The 16,617-nt window shown below is 36.7% G+C and overlaps 1 long non-coding RNA gene across 1 annotated transcript in view; it reads left to right on the top strand.

The window, feature by feature from the left end:
• The window catches only part of LOC110596482, a 385,377-nt gene that overhangs the window by 6,226 nt on the left and 362,534 nt on the right, over window positions 1–16,617 (top strand). The window contains exon 3 of the long non-coding RNA XR_002482494.1: window positions 10,094–10,169. This is a non-coding gene — a long non-coding RNA (uncharacterized LOC110596482). The remainder of the gene's footprint in view (window positions 1–10,093; window positions 10,170–16,617) is intronic.

Below are 16,617 nucleotides of genomic sequence, written 5' to 3'. Positions count from 1 at the left end.
GCCACTGCACTCTAGTCTGGGCAACAGAGTGAGACTCCAACTCAAAAAAAAAAAAACCAAAGTGAATGTAGCAAATTAAGTGAAGTTCATGTATTACATTAATCTATATTAAAAATATGGAAAATAATCTGTATATATGCATAAAATAGTTCCACAAAGATATCCAAGAAATTGATAACATTTGTAAACTCCATAGTTGGGGTGGTGGTGGGTGGGAGGCTGAGGTACACTGGTAGCAGGGAGTTTTTTCACTACTGTGAATCCCTTACATATGAACCTTCAAGTTGTGAACTTTCAAAGATGCAAACATGCATTCACATGCCCAATCATGTAAGTTAGTTCATGTGTCTAGTATACATTGTCAAGTGCTTGCATCCTCTACAGTTGGTTGTGCTTTTGTGTACTTTACTGTATAGAATACATTAGTACAGTATCTTTATTTCAAGCCTAGGATGTCTGGAAGCAAGCGTAAAACAGCAGTGATACAACTGATACTGCTAAGAAGCATCAAACAATACTGATGGAAACAGTCAAAATAATTGAGAGAGTAGAGCAAGGTGAAAAGATGGTAGACGTCACTCATTATTATAACATGAACTGTTCAACTATTGCCATGATTCTAAAGAACAAGGATGAGAACATGGAACATGTGAAGTTTGCTGTGCTGATGATGTTGACAATAATATTAAAGAAGTGTGGAAAAGTGATGGGGGAGATGGAGAAACTTTTCAGTGTATGGATGCAGGATCAGCATCAGCATTAAGTCACACTCAGCTTAATGCTGATTCAAGAGAAAGCTAAAGGTCTTTATGGAGACTTGAAGAGGAAACACAATGAAGAGTCAGAGGGCGCATCTTTTAATGCCAGCTGTGGCTGGTTTAATCAGTTCAAGGGTAGAGCCAACCTTCACAACTTAAAAGTAAGTAGCAAGGCACTGAGTGCAGATACAGTAGCTGCCTGGAAATTTCCTGAAACTCATCGAGAAATTATTGATGAAGGTGTGTATTTACCAGAGCAGGATTTTTGTTGTTGTTGTTTTGAGTTGGAGTCTCACTCTTGTCACCAAGGCTGGAGGGGTGCAGTGACGATCCTTCCGCCTCAGCCTTCCAAGTAGCTGGAACAGATGCACACCACCATGCCTGGCTAGTTTTTGTGATTTTTGTAGAGATGAGGTCTCACCAAGTTGCCCAGTCTGATCTCAAGCCCTCGGACCCAGGCAGTCCTCTTGCCTTGGCCTCCAAAAGTGCTAGGATTACAGGTTGAGCCACCGTGCTAACTGCTGTTTGGTGGCAATGCTTCTGGTGATATGAAGCTGAAGCCTCTCTTAGTTTATCATTCAGAGAACCCAAGAGCCTTTAAAAACATACCCAAGGACTTTCTTCCTGTTGTATGGAAGAGTGACCTCAAATCCTGGGTTACACAGGTCATTTTCTAGGAATGGTTTTTTCACCATGTTTTCCCACAGTTACAGAAATATTGCTTGGAGAGGGGCATCACATTCAACATTCTTTTGCTGCTTGATTATTGCATCTGGCCAGCTATGGTGGCTCAAGCCTGTAATTCCAGCATTTTGGGAGGTCGAGGTGAGGAGATTGCCTGAGCCCACAGATTTGAGAACAGCCTGGGCAACTTGGTGAGACCTCATCACTACAATAAATAAAAAAATTAGTCAGGTGTGGTAGCATGCATCTGTAGTTCCAGCTACTTTGGAAGGCTGAGGCAGAAGGATCACCTGAGCCCAGCATGTAAACGCTGGGGTTGCGGTGAGCATGCCACTGCACTCCAGCCTGGGCATCAGAGACTCCAACTCAAATTAAAAAAATAAATAAATAAAAATAAAACAGATATATTTGGGGGGAAAAAAAACAACAAAAAACCAAAGTAGTGCATCTGCCACCAAATACTGTGTTGCTCATCCAACCTATGGACCAGGGAGTTATAGCAACTTTCAAGAAATATTATTTATGTCACATTTTTTTTTGTCAGACATCAAAGGCAAATGTTGAATCAGGAGCAACCTTGCAACAATTTTGGAAGGACTGTAACATCTACAAGGCCATAAGAAACATTGATTTTCTTGGTGTGAGGTTATGGCTGTCACCATGAATGGGGTTTGGAAAAACTTTGCCCATAGTTTGTTCACAATTTTCGTGGATTTGAGAAGTTGCATGAGGAGTCCAAAGAGGTTTTCAGAACTTAGTAACCCTCAGCAAGAAGCTGGAGCTAGATCTGCAAGAACAGCTGTCACCAACCTTTTTTGCATCAGGAACCAGTTTCGTGGAAGCCAGTTTTTCCATGGACTGGGTGTAGGGGGGTGGTGGGAGGGGAGGATGGTTTCAGGATGATTCAAGTGCATTACATTTATTGTGTACTTTATTTCTATTATGATTACATTGTAATATATAATGAAATAATTATACAACTCACTTAATGCAGAATCAGTGGGAGCCCTGAGCTTGTTTTCCTGCAACTAGATGATACCATCTGGGGGTGATGGGAGACAGTGTTAGCATCACCTCCTCAGCTCCACCTCAGGTCTTTAGGCATTCAATTCTCATAAGGAGCACGCAACCTAGATCCCTTGCATGCGCAGTTCACAATAGGGTTTACACTCCTGTGAGAATCTAATGCTCCTGCTGATCTGACAGGAGGTGAAGCTCAGGTGTTAATGCAAGTGATGGGGAGTGGCTGTAAATACAGATGATGCTTCGCTCACTTGCCCACCACTCACCTCCTGCTGTGTAGCCCAGTTCCTATGTTCCCCAGGGATTGGGGACCCATGTGCAAGAGGATGACTTCATTGAAATCCCCACTGTGCAACACGAGGGGCTTGCTAATGAAGACATGAGAGACAAGAGGAAGAAGTAACCAAGGAACCGAAAAGATTCAAGACGCAGGAAATGGCAAGGGGATTGTCTTTGTTTGAGGAGGTACTGTTAGTATTTGAGGCACAGGACCTGAACATAGAATAGTACACGAAGGTTACAGCAGCTGTTCAGAATGCAATCCAGTGCTACCGTGTCATTTATGGTGAGAAAAAAAAAAAGAGCTTCTATCCAGACATCACTGAATCATTTTTTTAAGAGGGCAGATAGATTTGAATCCAGCAAGGAACCAGAACCTGTACCATCAACGTCAGGCATAAATGAAATTGCAGCTTGACCTCTGTCTCTTATTGCTGACACTACTTCAGCTGTACTATCTCCCACCTTCTCTCCCTCCTCCAGCCAGTAACTCTCCTTGCCGGTTCACTTGATGTCAGCCCCTGTATGCCAGCTGTGGTACTGTACTGCTATACTTTTTGAGGTACTGTACTATATGATTAAAAATGTTTTCTTTATTTTTTGTGTTTGTTTTTAATGTTTTATTTGTGTGAAAAGTATTATAAAACTACTACCGTATATAGCCAATTGTGTTAGTTGGGTACCTAGACTAACTTTGTTGGACTTATGAACAAATTGGATTTGCGAACATGCTCTTAGAATGGAGTTTGTTCATATGTAGGGGACTTACTTTTTGAATGTTTTGAATTATCTGAATATATCAGTCTATTAAAATTTTAACTGTAAATGAATACACAAGTAAATAAACTTGGATTTAAAAGGTCAGAGTTGACTGGGCATGGCTCATCCTTGTAATCCCAGCACTTTGGGAGGCAGAGGCAAGAGATTGCCCAGGGGTTCAAGACCAGCCTGGGCAACTTGGCAAGACCTCATCTCTACAATAAATCAAAAAAATTATCCAGGTGTGGTGGTATGCACCTATAGTTCCAGCTACTTGGAAGGCTGAGGTAGAAGGATTGCCTGAGTCTTGCCAGGATGAGGCTGTGGTGGCCATGAGTGTGCCACTGCACTCCAGCCTGGGTGATAAAGTGAGACCGGACTCAAAAAAAAAAAAAAAGAGTTGCAAAGATAATCAGATTCACATAAAAATAAAATAATCCATTGGAAAAAAAAGTGGAAAATAAAAGTATAAAGAAGAAATAGAAATCACTCATAATGTCACAGTTCTGAGGTAACCACAGTTAACAATTAAGTTGAATTCCTTCTAATGTCTTTATTCAAATGATTTGGAGGATATTACATTTTGGTTTTAGTACTTTGTTTTTAATGGTTATATTTTAGCTTTTGCTTAATCAAGAGTAAAACAATATCTTAGTGTCTCATCACTCCTTATTTTTGTGAAGAATTTAGAACCTTTGCTTCTGCCATATTTTTCCTTTCCTCACTTCCAGGATAATATAATTTTGTGTTTTAGATACAGATTATTGTTATTGCATACTTTTTATATTACATATATTTCCCATCAATAATATGTTGGCATATGCCTTCAGACTTTTAAAATAATAACTTTATTGAGATATAATTCCCATATTATATAACTCACTTATTTATAGTATTCAATTAAATGTTTTATAATATAGTCACAGAGTTGTACAACCATCACCACCGTCGATTTTTAAAAAACATTTTCATCAACCCTGAAAGAAACCTGGTACCTATTAGCCATCACTCCTTATTTTCCTCCCACCCCCCCCTCAACCCTAGGCAACCACTACTCTACTTCTTGTCTTTATAGATTTGCATAGTCTGGTCATTTCATAGAAATTGAATCATATAATATGTGGTCTTTTGTGACTGGTTTCTTTCGCTTAGCATGTTTTCAAGGTTCATCCATACTGTCACATGTATCAATGTTTCATTCTTTTTTATGGCTGAATAAGATTTCATTTGTATGGTTATCCCACATTTTGTTTGTCCATTCACCACTTGAAGGGCATTTGGGTTGTTTCCATTTCTTGGCTATTGAGAATAAGGAGGCAATGAACATTTGTGTAGTTTTTTTGTGAATTTATTTTTAATTCTTGTGGGTTTAAGTCTAGAAGTGAAATTGCTGGGTCGTGTAGTTATTTTATATTTAACTTTTTTAGGAACTGTCACACTGTTTTCCAAAGTGGCTGCACCATTTTACATTCTTACCAACAGTGTATCAAGAGCCCAATTTCTCCATATCTTCCACACTTGTAATGATCTCTTTTTAATTATAACCATCCCAGTGGGTGTGATGTTGCCTTCAGTTTTGAACTAAATCTGCGTAGTTTTGTGACAAAAGAGGAGGTATGCAAAACACCAACTATATTAATGAATACACACACACAGAGCGAGAGAGAGAGAGAGAGAGAGAGAGAGAGAGAGAGAGAGAAGAAAGATACAATCTTATTAATCTGTACTGATAGTTCTCCAACTTTAGTGTACATTAGAATCACCAGAAAGACTTTTTGTTAAAGCTTAGATTTCTGGTCTCTACACCAGAGTTTCTGATTTGGTAGGTTTGTGATGCGTCCCAAAATTTACATTTCTAACAAGTTCCTAGACACTACTGCTGCTGGTCTGAGGACCACATTTTCAGAACGACTGACTTGACAAACATGTTGGTTGGTAATGCTTACTTTATGCCCAGTTTATTCCTTAAGTGCTTTACATATGTTTGGTTCTATTATTATCTCATTTTACAAATGAGGAAACAGGCATATAGAGGTTATGTAACTTGCCCAAGATCACATTCCTAAAACCAGTGGAGCTGATGGCCTTGTCTTGCTCCAAGTGCTTATCTTCTTAATCACTGTGTTATGCTGCTACAGAATTACTCATGGTGTATGTGAGTGAAAACTTAAAAATAATTCATTTCCTGCAAATTTAGGATGCTTACCTTCATGAAAGGAGAATTATTTTCTTGCAAGACTGTAGTCTAAAATACAAAGTATTCCCTCCATGTGCTTGTGCCAATTAATTAATTTCTGTGCCCAGTAATTAATTCTTAAAATACTTTTATATTTAAGATTTAGTTTTTTTTTTTGAGTCAGAGTCTCAATTTGTCGCCCAGGTGGCACACTCGCAGTTACTGCAGCCTTGACCTGCTGGGCTCAGGTGATCCTTCCACCTCAGCCTTCCAAGTAGTTGGTACTACAGATGTGCGCCACCATGCCCAGCTAATTTTTCTTGATTTATTGTAGAGACGAGGTCTCTCCTAGTTGTCCAGGCTGGCCTTGAACCCCTGGGCTCAGGCAATCCTCTCACCTCTGCCTCCCAAAGTGTGGGGTTGATAGGTGTGAGCCACCGTTCCCCAGCAAAAATCTAGTTTTATGTAATATAGTACTGATGCGAATTATAATTTTTATACTAAATAGTGTTGTTGTCTATCTAAGTAGCTTTGAGACCTCAGAGAGTCATTGACATTCTTTGGGCCTCAAGTTTCTTCATCAAACTATGCTTCTATGATTTGAACTTAGTTGTTACAAAATTCAAATAATGACAATCATTTCTTAGTTGATGGGGAAAAATTGAGTAGATGAAATTTTCCCAGTTTTAAGATTTTCTCCCTTAAAATGTTCTCAACTTTAGAAAAGTTACTAATAGGAAAACTTAGAGTTAGTCATATTTTGTTTGACAGACTTTTGTGTTTGTGGTTGTGTTTTTATGTGGCATACATATACATTACTTATATTAAGACTTTTTAAATTAGTTTTTCCTATTTAATGTATCAGTATTTCATTATGCTTTTATCATTTACTAATGTTCTATGATTTAAACTGGTCTGAAGTTTCTAAATTTTGTACTACCTCAAATATTTTCTGACACACCTTGATTTTTTTTTTTTTTTTTTAAGGCAAGATTTATTGAGAGGGCAGTAAAGCTCCTACAGTGGGAGGGGACCCGAAGGGATTGCCCCCACCTTGATTTTATTAAGGTATAGAAAACTTTACTAAACATTTCTGGGGGATACATAAGAAAGAGACACCATGTTTTTTGCCTTCAAGGAATTTGAAATTTATTCCTAATCAAACTGTTCACTTTACTAATTAGTAAAGTCAGTTTTTGCTTTGTTTAAAAAACAAATACTGTTTTATTACTTTTCAGTACATTATTTACATACTTTTAAAAAATCCACATATATAGAATTATATTTAACTACTTATACTTGTATTATGTAAATAGTAATTTTAATGTATAATATCCCAAATTGTAAAATCATGTTTCTCATGTAAACATAAAAAGAACATTAGTCAAAATGTTAAGTGCCAAAGGTTTTAAGCCTACTTGTTACAAATTTGAGTACATAAATGAATTTTGACTGTTATTTTTTGAAGATTGTGTTTCAGCATTTCTAAGGAAAAGTAGCCAACAAAGCTTCTTATTAGCTATTTTAACTGCAATAACTTTGTGCGTGACATGTCATTATTTTAGAAATAAAGGCATCTTAAATGGGCACATTAAATCACCACCTATAGAAGAAATCCAGGTCAAATATTTTAATTCTCTGAATTATAGGAAGTAGCCACTCTGTATGGGAACTTAGAAGTCTGCTTGTACACGTGTCATGATGAATGAAATATATTTCTTTAAATTGTTGTTTTGTTTTAAAAAAGAAGCAGGCATGGAGGATATTGGGGTGTTGAGGGTGGGAAGAACTCAAGACTACAAAGGAAATGAAGCCTGGAACATCAGTGCAGCAGAGCAGTCCTGTCCTAGCTGTTAACATTTAAAAAGCCCTTTCAAGGACTAAAGAAATAAAGGCTACAAATGTCTGGAGCTTGAAGTGGCTTTTATACTTTTGAACCTGTTATAAAAGCTTTTCTTAGAACTCTCCTTCCTCCCCCTCTCACAAAACAAAATAGTTGGGGGAAAAAAAATTAAACAGGAAAAGACCAGATAGATGTAAAGGATGTTGCTATAGCTTATTTTAAATTTCTGAACCAGACAAAAAACTTTGAGAAAAAAAGAAAGAAAAAGAGGAAGAGTCGCCATATTTTAAAGTCTGAAGGAAACAAAATATCCTTGAGTTCTTGCGAATTGCTAGTAGCTCAAATGTAGGTGCATTTCCAACAGGAATCAGTCTTGGGATCCTTTTGCTCCTAAGCTTGTTCACAAACAAGCTGCAAGAAGTAAAAGAGGATAATGTGTATTGAGATTATTTTGTTTTTAATACTGTATTTGATGGAACACAAATGTTCTATTTCTGTCTTTGTGAGTTTAAAAAAATATTCAAAGGACATGGATTACCAATTCTTGTAAAATTCCTCACCAAAAGGTCAAGTATGACTTTCCTTTCTTGTTTTATAATTTCATTATTTTATTATAACTGAGATGGAAGAATGAATAACTGACATTTGGTGACTTACAGCTTTTTTTTTCTTTTAATGCTTTAAATCATCAAGATTTTGGAGGAAATCCAAGTCTCCCTAATGGTATATAACTCAACTGAAATTGAAAACTTCAAAAGTCTTGAAATGTAAAATGAAAGTTCTAAATTTTAGTCTCACTACTGATATTGATTTGATCTTGGGCAAGTAACCTAACTTCCCAAAGAGACAGACTAGTTTATTCTAAGTCTTTCCCATCTATAAAGCTCTTTAATTCTTTGAGTTTAATAAATGGGAAAGTAATGTTAAGGATAAAATCACCTTTAAAGAAAAAAAAAATCTCAATTTAGCAAAAAAGGCTCCAAATTCTAAATGATGTCTTGTTAGTAATATAAACAAAATTTTAGTATTGCCACAGATTTTTACTTTTTGAATTAATATTTTTACTAAAACATAATAGGCATACAAAAAAGTACACAAATCCTAAGTGTAAATAGTTCATTTATCACAAGGTGAACATATCTATGTAACTAACCACTGCCCAGGTCAAAAATAAAACATTTTCAGTGACCTTGAAAGCTTCCCTCCCTCCCAATTACTACCTCCACTTACTCAAAGGTATATCCTAACTTCTTAGATCATAAACTACCTTTTTCTGTTTTTGAGGTATGTTTAAATAGAATCATACAATACATATTCTTTTATATCTAACTTCTTGTATACAATATTTGTAAGAATCATTACTGTTATTACATAGTAGTAGCAGTGTTCATTTTATTTCTGTATAGTATTCCATTGCATGAATTCACTTGTTGATGGGTATATGCGTTGTTTTCAGTTTTTGTTTGTTTGTTTATTTGTTTGAGTCAGGGTCTCACTCTGAGACCCAACCTGAAGTGCAGTGGCATGATCATGGCTCACCACAGCCTCGACCTTCTGGGCTCAGGAGATTCTTCTGTCTCAGTCTCCCAAGAAACTGAGGCTACAGACATGTGCCATCATGCCTGGCTTATTTAAAAAAATTTTTTGTAGAGACTAGGTCTCACCATGTTGCCTAGGTTGATCTCAAACTGCTCGGCTCAAGCAGTCCTCCTGCCTTGGCCTCGCAGAGTGCTGGGATTACAGGTGTGTGTGACCACGCCCAGCCTTGTTTCCAGTTTTTAAATTAATACTGTTATGAATAATGCTGTCATGAACATTTTTGTATGCTTTTTAAATGCAAATGTGCATGCATTATTGTTGGGTATATGCTTAGGAGTAGAAAATAATGCCAAAAGTTTTTCCAAACTACTTATACCAATTTATACTTCCACTTGGTCAGACCATAGAATTTTAACAGTTCTGTTATGACTATATAGAAATATAATGTGAGCCACATATGTAAATAAAAATTTTCTAGTAGCCACACCCCCCAAAGTAAAATGAAGCAGGTAAAATTAATGTTTTTTTTTCTCTTTTTTATTTTAAAGATGTGGTATATAAGTCAGGATTGGATACATGAGTGGTATGGTTCAGATGAAGTTTGGGCTTCCCATTGGACCTCACTTTGAAATTAATGTTAGTAATGCATTTACTATAGTCCAATATATCACAAATAGTATCATTTCAATGTGTAATTATTATAAAAATTACTAATAAGATATTTCACATCCTTTTGTTGGCACTAAGTCTTTAAAGATACAGTGTATATAGCATATCTCAGTTAGGGCTAGTCCCATTCTCAGCACCCAGTAGCCACAGGTGGACAGCACAGGTTTGGGCTTTCTGTGGGAGAATGGGAGAGTTCTCCATGTTGTAAAGTATACATGATTTACGAATGCTTTTATCAGTATTCTACTGTAATGCATTCTCATATTAGGTTAGTTTGTGGTTGACATAGGATTTTGAGTTTCTAAAGTGAATAGGAAAGGGCTCTGAACTACTGACATTCATTTTTTGAAACTTTGCCAACAGGACTATTTTGCCACATTCTAAATAACAACTTTAAAATCAGAGACTTGAAATCTATAGAAGTCCAGTATATTCTGAAGTAATTTGCATATTCTAATGAGCAACAGAAAGAGACACATCTAGTGGACATAAAAGACCCAATGAAAATTAAAAGACATAACATTTGGAACAACAGGTAGGTAAATAACAAAGTATTTATAATAACTGTGAAAACTTTATTGAGAGAAAACCAATGAGCCTGACAGATTGTATGAAAATAACTTTGAAAGTTTAGCATTGTAATTTTAGGGAAGTTGGAAATCAGTCAAAAGTTTCATAAAAGCAGATTTTCATAAAACAATACTGTACATAATTTCTTGTTCACCGGGATAGTCTACATAAACCTATTAAACTATAATATAGCTGGGAGCAGTGGCTCAAGCCTGTAATGCCAGCACTTTGGGAGGCTGAGGCGAGAGGATTGCGAGTTCAGGGGTTTGAGACCAGCCTGGGCAACTTGGTGAGACCTCATCGCTACAATAAATAAAATAATTAGCTCGGCATGGTGGTGTATGCCTGTAGTTTCAACTACTTGGAAGGCTGAGGCAGAAGGATCACCTGAGCTCAGCAGGTCGGGGCTGTGGTGGCTGTGAGCATGCCACTGCACTCCAGCCTGGGCAACAGAGTGAGACTCTGACCCCCAAAAAAGAACAACAAAAAACTATAATATAACTGAGGTACATATTATTTGCAGTAAAATATTGTTGCAATGCTAAAAGTAAAATAATTTATATTTTATTGTTTCTAATATTTTTGAAAAACTATGAAGAATTCTTTAGAAGATGAGGAAGAAGGTAGATAGAGACAGCTGTTTTTAAGGACTAAATTATGATAGAGATTTTTTTCTAACTTATGCAAATTAAAATATATTCATATGAAGATAGAATTGTGTATGTGGACAAGTTGGGATGGGGCGAATGTGAGACAGGGAAGAAAAAAAGTTTTTGGCAAAGAAAAGTTGGATCAAAGCTTCCCTCATTGGTCACCAGGTGACAGCAGCAGCTCGAGATGGATAGCTACCTGATTTGCACTCTGGAGGAGTGGAAGGAGCTAGAAGGCCATAGGCAGTTATGACAAGTAGACTGTATTGCTTCATGGATTTAGTAAACTGATACATAGCTAAATGCTTTTGCAGACCAGTGATTGGATTCTGGAAGCAGGCAGTATAGGATTCCTGGGTTTGATAGTTCCTTCTTTTATTTTTTATCCGTGGTTATTCTCAACTGTAGAGACTTTGCTTGGCTTCTTGTTTAGTTTTAAAATTGTACAAATTTGGCCAGGTGTAGTGGCCCGTGTCTTGTAATCCCAGTACTTTGGGATCCCAGAAGTTCAGGACCAGCCTGGGCAACATGACAAGACCCCCCCATCTTTACAATAAATAAAAAAATTAGCCTATCGTGGTGTCCTGCGCCTATAGTTCCAGCTCCTTGAAAGGATGAGGCAGAAGGGTCACCTGGGCTCAACAGGTAGATAGAGGCTGCAGTAGCTGTGATCATGCCACTGAACTCCAGCCTGGGCTACACAGTGAGACTCCAACTAAAAAAAAATATTGTACAAATATTATATGTGTATGCATTTTAGAGTTACAGGCTATCAGGGAAACTTACAATAAGTTTTTAGGAACAACGTATGATTTCTCTAAAGAAGAGTATTTTAAACGTATCATCCATATGAAATAAAATGTTTATTTTGTGAAGTAAATGATTTATGTAACATAAAATAGAGAACCATTGTCTATGTTTTCAAATTGTCCTTTAAAAACAATAATGTGAAAGATTTTGGTTTATTTATTTATTTTTAATATTTTATTTTAAGGATGTGGGGTACAGTTTAGGATTAGGTATACAAGTGGACATCATGCAGGTAAAGTTTGGGCCTCCCTTTGGTCCCCACTTTGCCTGGTTTGAGATCAAGTACTCTTATTGATTTTATGTGTCCCCTCTCCCCCACCCTGGCAGTATCCCACTACTGCCAATCCCTGTGAAAGATTGTGGCAACCAAATGCATTGTGTCCTACTGTTATAATTGTATTTTTTTTCTTTCCCAATGTTATCTGAATTTGTAAATGGTTGCTAAATTTTTTACTGGTGTTTTTTCGCCACCTCACATTTGCAGAAAATTTCTTAGGCATATTTTTGAGTGGGACTGTCAGCAAAAGGCAATGTGTTACATAAAAAAAAGCCTGAATCAGAAGTCAGAAAGTCTGGGGTCATTGTGGTGCCGTTACTTATTACTGTGTGACCTGAGGCAAATAAATTGCCTTTCTGGATCTAAGTTTTTCCATTGTAAAATTACTGGTTTGGACTAGGTGATTTCTAAGATCCTTTAAGGTGGCAGCATGATAAGGTGGAAAGAACATTGGTTTGGAATCAGTCACACCTGGCTTTCACTCATTCAGCAACAATTTATTGAGAGCTATGTTGTGCCAGGCATGAAAAATGTAAAAATTAATAATATAAGCAATTTAGTTAATTAGTCTCTGCCTTTATGGTGCTTATTTATTTATTTTTGTTTTGTTTTGAGTCAGAGTCTCACTCTGTCACCCAGGCTGGAGTGCCGTGGCATGCTCACAGCCACTGCAGCCTGTACCTGCTGGGCTCAGGCTATCCTTCTACCTCAGTCTTCCAAGCAGCTGGAACCACAGGTGTGCACCACCATACCCGGCTAATTTTTTGATTTATTGTAGAGATGAGGTTTCTCCATGTTGCCCAGGTTAGTCTTGAATCCATGAGATCAGGCAATCCTCTGGCCTTTGCCTCCCAAAGTGCTGGGATTACAGGTGTGTGCTACCACGCCCGGCCTATGGTTCTTATATTCTATTTTGGTAGACAACAGAAAGATAAATATGTAAAACAATTACAAAATATAATAAGTACCATAAGGAGACAAACAAGGAACTCTGATATTATGGTTTGTGATTGTCTCTTTGAGGTCGGATGGATGGCTAACTAGGTAATTAATGAGGGAAGTGTTTTAGGTAGAGGGAACAGCACGTGAAAAGACATTGAGGCCAGAAAGATCTCAGTGTATTCTGAGTACTGAAAGAAGAGCGGTGCGTATTAGAATATAGTGAAAAGAGGGGGAAAAGGCATAAGACGAGTTTGGGAGGATAGGCAGAGATTTTAGATCATGATACGGAGTTTGGATTTTATCGTTAAGTGCCGTATTAAGATTTTATCTTAAGTAAGCCATTATAAGGTTTTTATGATTCTGATTTGATGTTTTAAGTTTACTCTTATTACAGTATGGAGAATGGATTAGAGGAGGTCAAGGAGGAAGCTATTGCATCGTCCAGGTGAGAAATAATGGGCACCTGGGTTTAAGTAGTGGAAATGGAGAGAAATGGAGGAATTCAAAATACATTTTAGAAGTAGAAACAACAGGACTTGCTGATGGATTGGATACTGGGGATGAAAGAAAAGGAAGAAATAAAAAATGGCTCTTAGATTTTTGGTTTGAACAACCGATGGACAGGATTCCTGTTTACCTAGATTGGGAAGATGAACAGATTGGGGTGGGAGGTGTCATGATTCCTTTTTTAATTTCTTCTATGGATACATGAAGTTTATAATGCCTTTGAGAAATGGAGGTGGAGATGTCAAGAGACAGAGCAGATAAAACCTGATAGTCAAACCTGAAGCTCATGTAAGTCAGAGCTAGAGATATATTTATGTCTGGGAGTCACCGAAATAGGGATGGTATTTTAATCCATAGGAATGGATGAGGTCATCCAAGAAAAGAGGTAAGTCTCAGAGGGCTCTGGCCTGAGTCTGAGGAACTCTAGAACTTATATGTCAGGTAAAATAGGTAGATTCAACAGAGGAGGCTAAGAAGTAGACACTCTCAGTGAGGATGGAATAAACCAGGGGATATAGTATTTGGAGACCAAGAGAAGTCAGAGTTTCAAGAAGAAGGGAGTTGTTGATTGTGTTGAATTTTGATGAGAAGTGAAAATAAGCATAGAGAAATGACCACTAGATTTGGCAACATTTGATTTGAGTTCTGACTCTGCTACTTACTAGCTGTGTGACCTTGAACACTTCATTTCACATCACTGAGTCTTAGTTTTATGTTCTCAAAAAGGAATGACAATACTTGTTACACATGATTATTGTAAGGATTAATGAACTAACATATGTTTACCTGAACAGTACCTGATAAATATGGTTCAGCTGATAGTAATTCTTTTCTTTTCCAGTTTTGTGACACCTTTTGAAACTTTAAATAGAGTGCACCTATTTAATGAGGTGTATCCTTTCTTTAGTGTTTTTTATTTATGTGTGTGTGTTTAAAGATATTAATTTGTTTCTGAAAATTCTGCTGTAGAGTGAAAAGCTTTAAAATAGAAAATATCTTTATTAATTTTGATAGAAAAAAATGTAATGCATTTTATACTATACAAACCCAAGAGACTCAATCTCTTTTCACAGCTAGAAAAAGATGTCATTTGATGAACAATGAAAACAAGGCTAAATATGTAATAAATAACATTTGAAAGTAAATAAATGTAGATTATGCACAAGCTATAAAGTAATAGAAGTTGATTGTGTTTGCTGAAGGAAGAAAAGAAACATTGATAATGGATGGCTGATAGAGGAGGAATGTGAGGTATTCATTATTTGGAAGATGGATTCTTTTTTTTTTTAAGAGACAGGGTCTCACTTTGTCACCCAGGTTGGAGTGCAGTGCAGTAGTTTGATCATAGCTCACTACAGCCTCAAACTCCTGGGCTCAGGCAATTTTCCCACCTTAACTTCTTAAGTAGCTAGAACTACATGTGAGTGCCGTCATGTGCCACTAATTTTTTATTTTATTTTAAAGAGATGGAGTCTCGCTGTGTTGTCCAGGCTGGTCTCAAACTCCTGGCCTCAAACCATTCTCCCTCCTTCCTTCCAAAGTGTTGAAATTACAGGTGTGAGCCACTGCACCTGACCTAGAAGGTGCATTCTTTCTGCACCCTTTTCCCCACCAATTTTTTTTTTTTTAACATTTTAGGGGCTTATGATTATCTTGCCTTTGCATAAACTTAAAGTTATGATACAGAAAACTACTTTTATAGTTGTATAAGATGCCACCTTTTTATTCTATATTGACAGTGCCACATATTTTGGGTCATTTAAACACGGCACATAATGCAGCTTTTTCCAGATGATACTCTCTGACTACAAATGTGTTAAGTAAATTTAGTATTTTGCCTGAAAGTAATGTCAAGACATCACATCTTATAGTGCATTTATTTAGTTTTTTTTCTTGTGTGTGTGTGAAAAATTTGTTTTTCTGGAAAAAAAAAAGTTTTCTGAAAAGTGATAAAACTTGTCAAGAGTGATTTCATTTAATTTTTGGATTGGGGTCTCACTCTGTCACCCAGACTGGAGTGCAATGGTGCATTCATGGCTAACTGCAGCCTTGAACTCCTGGGCTCAAGTAATCCTCTCTCCTCAGCCTCCTAAGTAGCTGGAACTATAGGCACGTGCCACCATGCCTGGTTACTTTCTTTTGATTTAAATTTGTTTTTTGAGAGCAGAGCCATTTTAAACTAATAATTGCTATTTGCTCTTAAGTCCTTATTTACTGATCGTTTACTCCATGCATGGCTGTTAAGATTTGTGAGGGTAACAAAATATTTATCATTTAATGAGTAGCTTTTAGCAGGCAGAATCTTCAGGTAATTCTTAATTGTAAAGAGAAATAGTGAAAAGGCAAAAGTCATTTATTAGTAGCATCTCTCTCTAATAATGTAACATGCTCCCTTAATTGAACAAAAGTTGAAAGCATAATATACATTACTGAAAATGAGAGATTCTATTACAAAAAATTGTAGTTATATTTTTAAACTATGTGCTTTAATTTATTAAAAAATTATTTTTAGTTGGCATATATACCCCTAAACTGGCAAATTGTCTTGTGGGAAATCATAAGGCCACTTTGGCAGATGTGTAGGAATATGGATGCACCAGAGGACCACTGTCTAGGCAGGTTGAATTTCTATTCCATGCTGAGCTTATACATCTAAGGCACATGTATTTCTTGGCAGAAATCTGAATTTTCTGTTGAAAGGCTTGTCATAAACAAGCATAAGATCAATGAATTCCAAGGTTTCCTTAGGTCTTTGTGCCTTAAGTATCCATGTATAACTTCTATTGGCATGATACTTTCAAAGGAAATATGTCTGGTAAATTAATTGTTTATTCTTTCCAAACTATAAAGTTGCTATATGGTAGTTTTAATAAATGACTGTGCAACTGTTATTACTGGTTGCTGTTGGGCATACCTTGGTCCCAGAGCAGTAGCATGTGCAAATTGAAAATCAACTCAGAAGATGTTCTTACACGGAGATTACAAACAGGCTTAATTCTGTTTTGCTCTGATTATTTTCTTTTTTTATTGATATTAGATTTATTTCCCAGTTTTGTAGCCTATCTGATGAAGGGTTTTGTAGGCATCCCTAAACCTGAAAAAGTAGATTCAGATGAACTCAGGGGCATTCT

The sequence above is a fragment of the Carlito syrichta genome, unplaced genomic scaffold (assembly GCF_000164805.1).
Source record: "Carlito syrichta isolate Samal-C Ts95f unplaced genomic scaffold, Tarsius_syrichta-2.0.1 Scaffold309476, whole genome shotgun sequence".
In the NCBI taxonomy this organism is placed as follows: Eukaryota; Metazoa; Chordata; class Mammalia; order Primates; family Tarsiidae; genus Carlito; species Carlito syrichta.
Note: the sequence above shows the minus strand (reverse complement) of the source record. Positions and strands in the feature narration are given on the sequence as shown.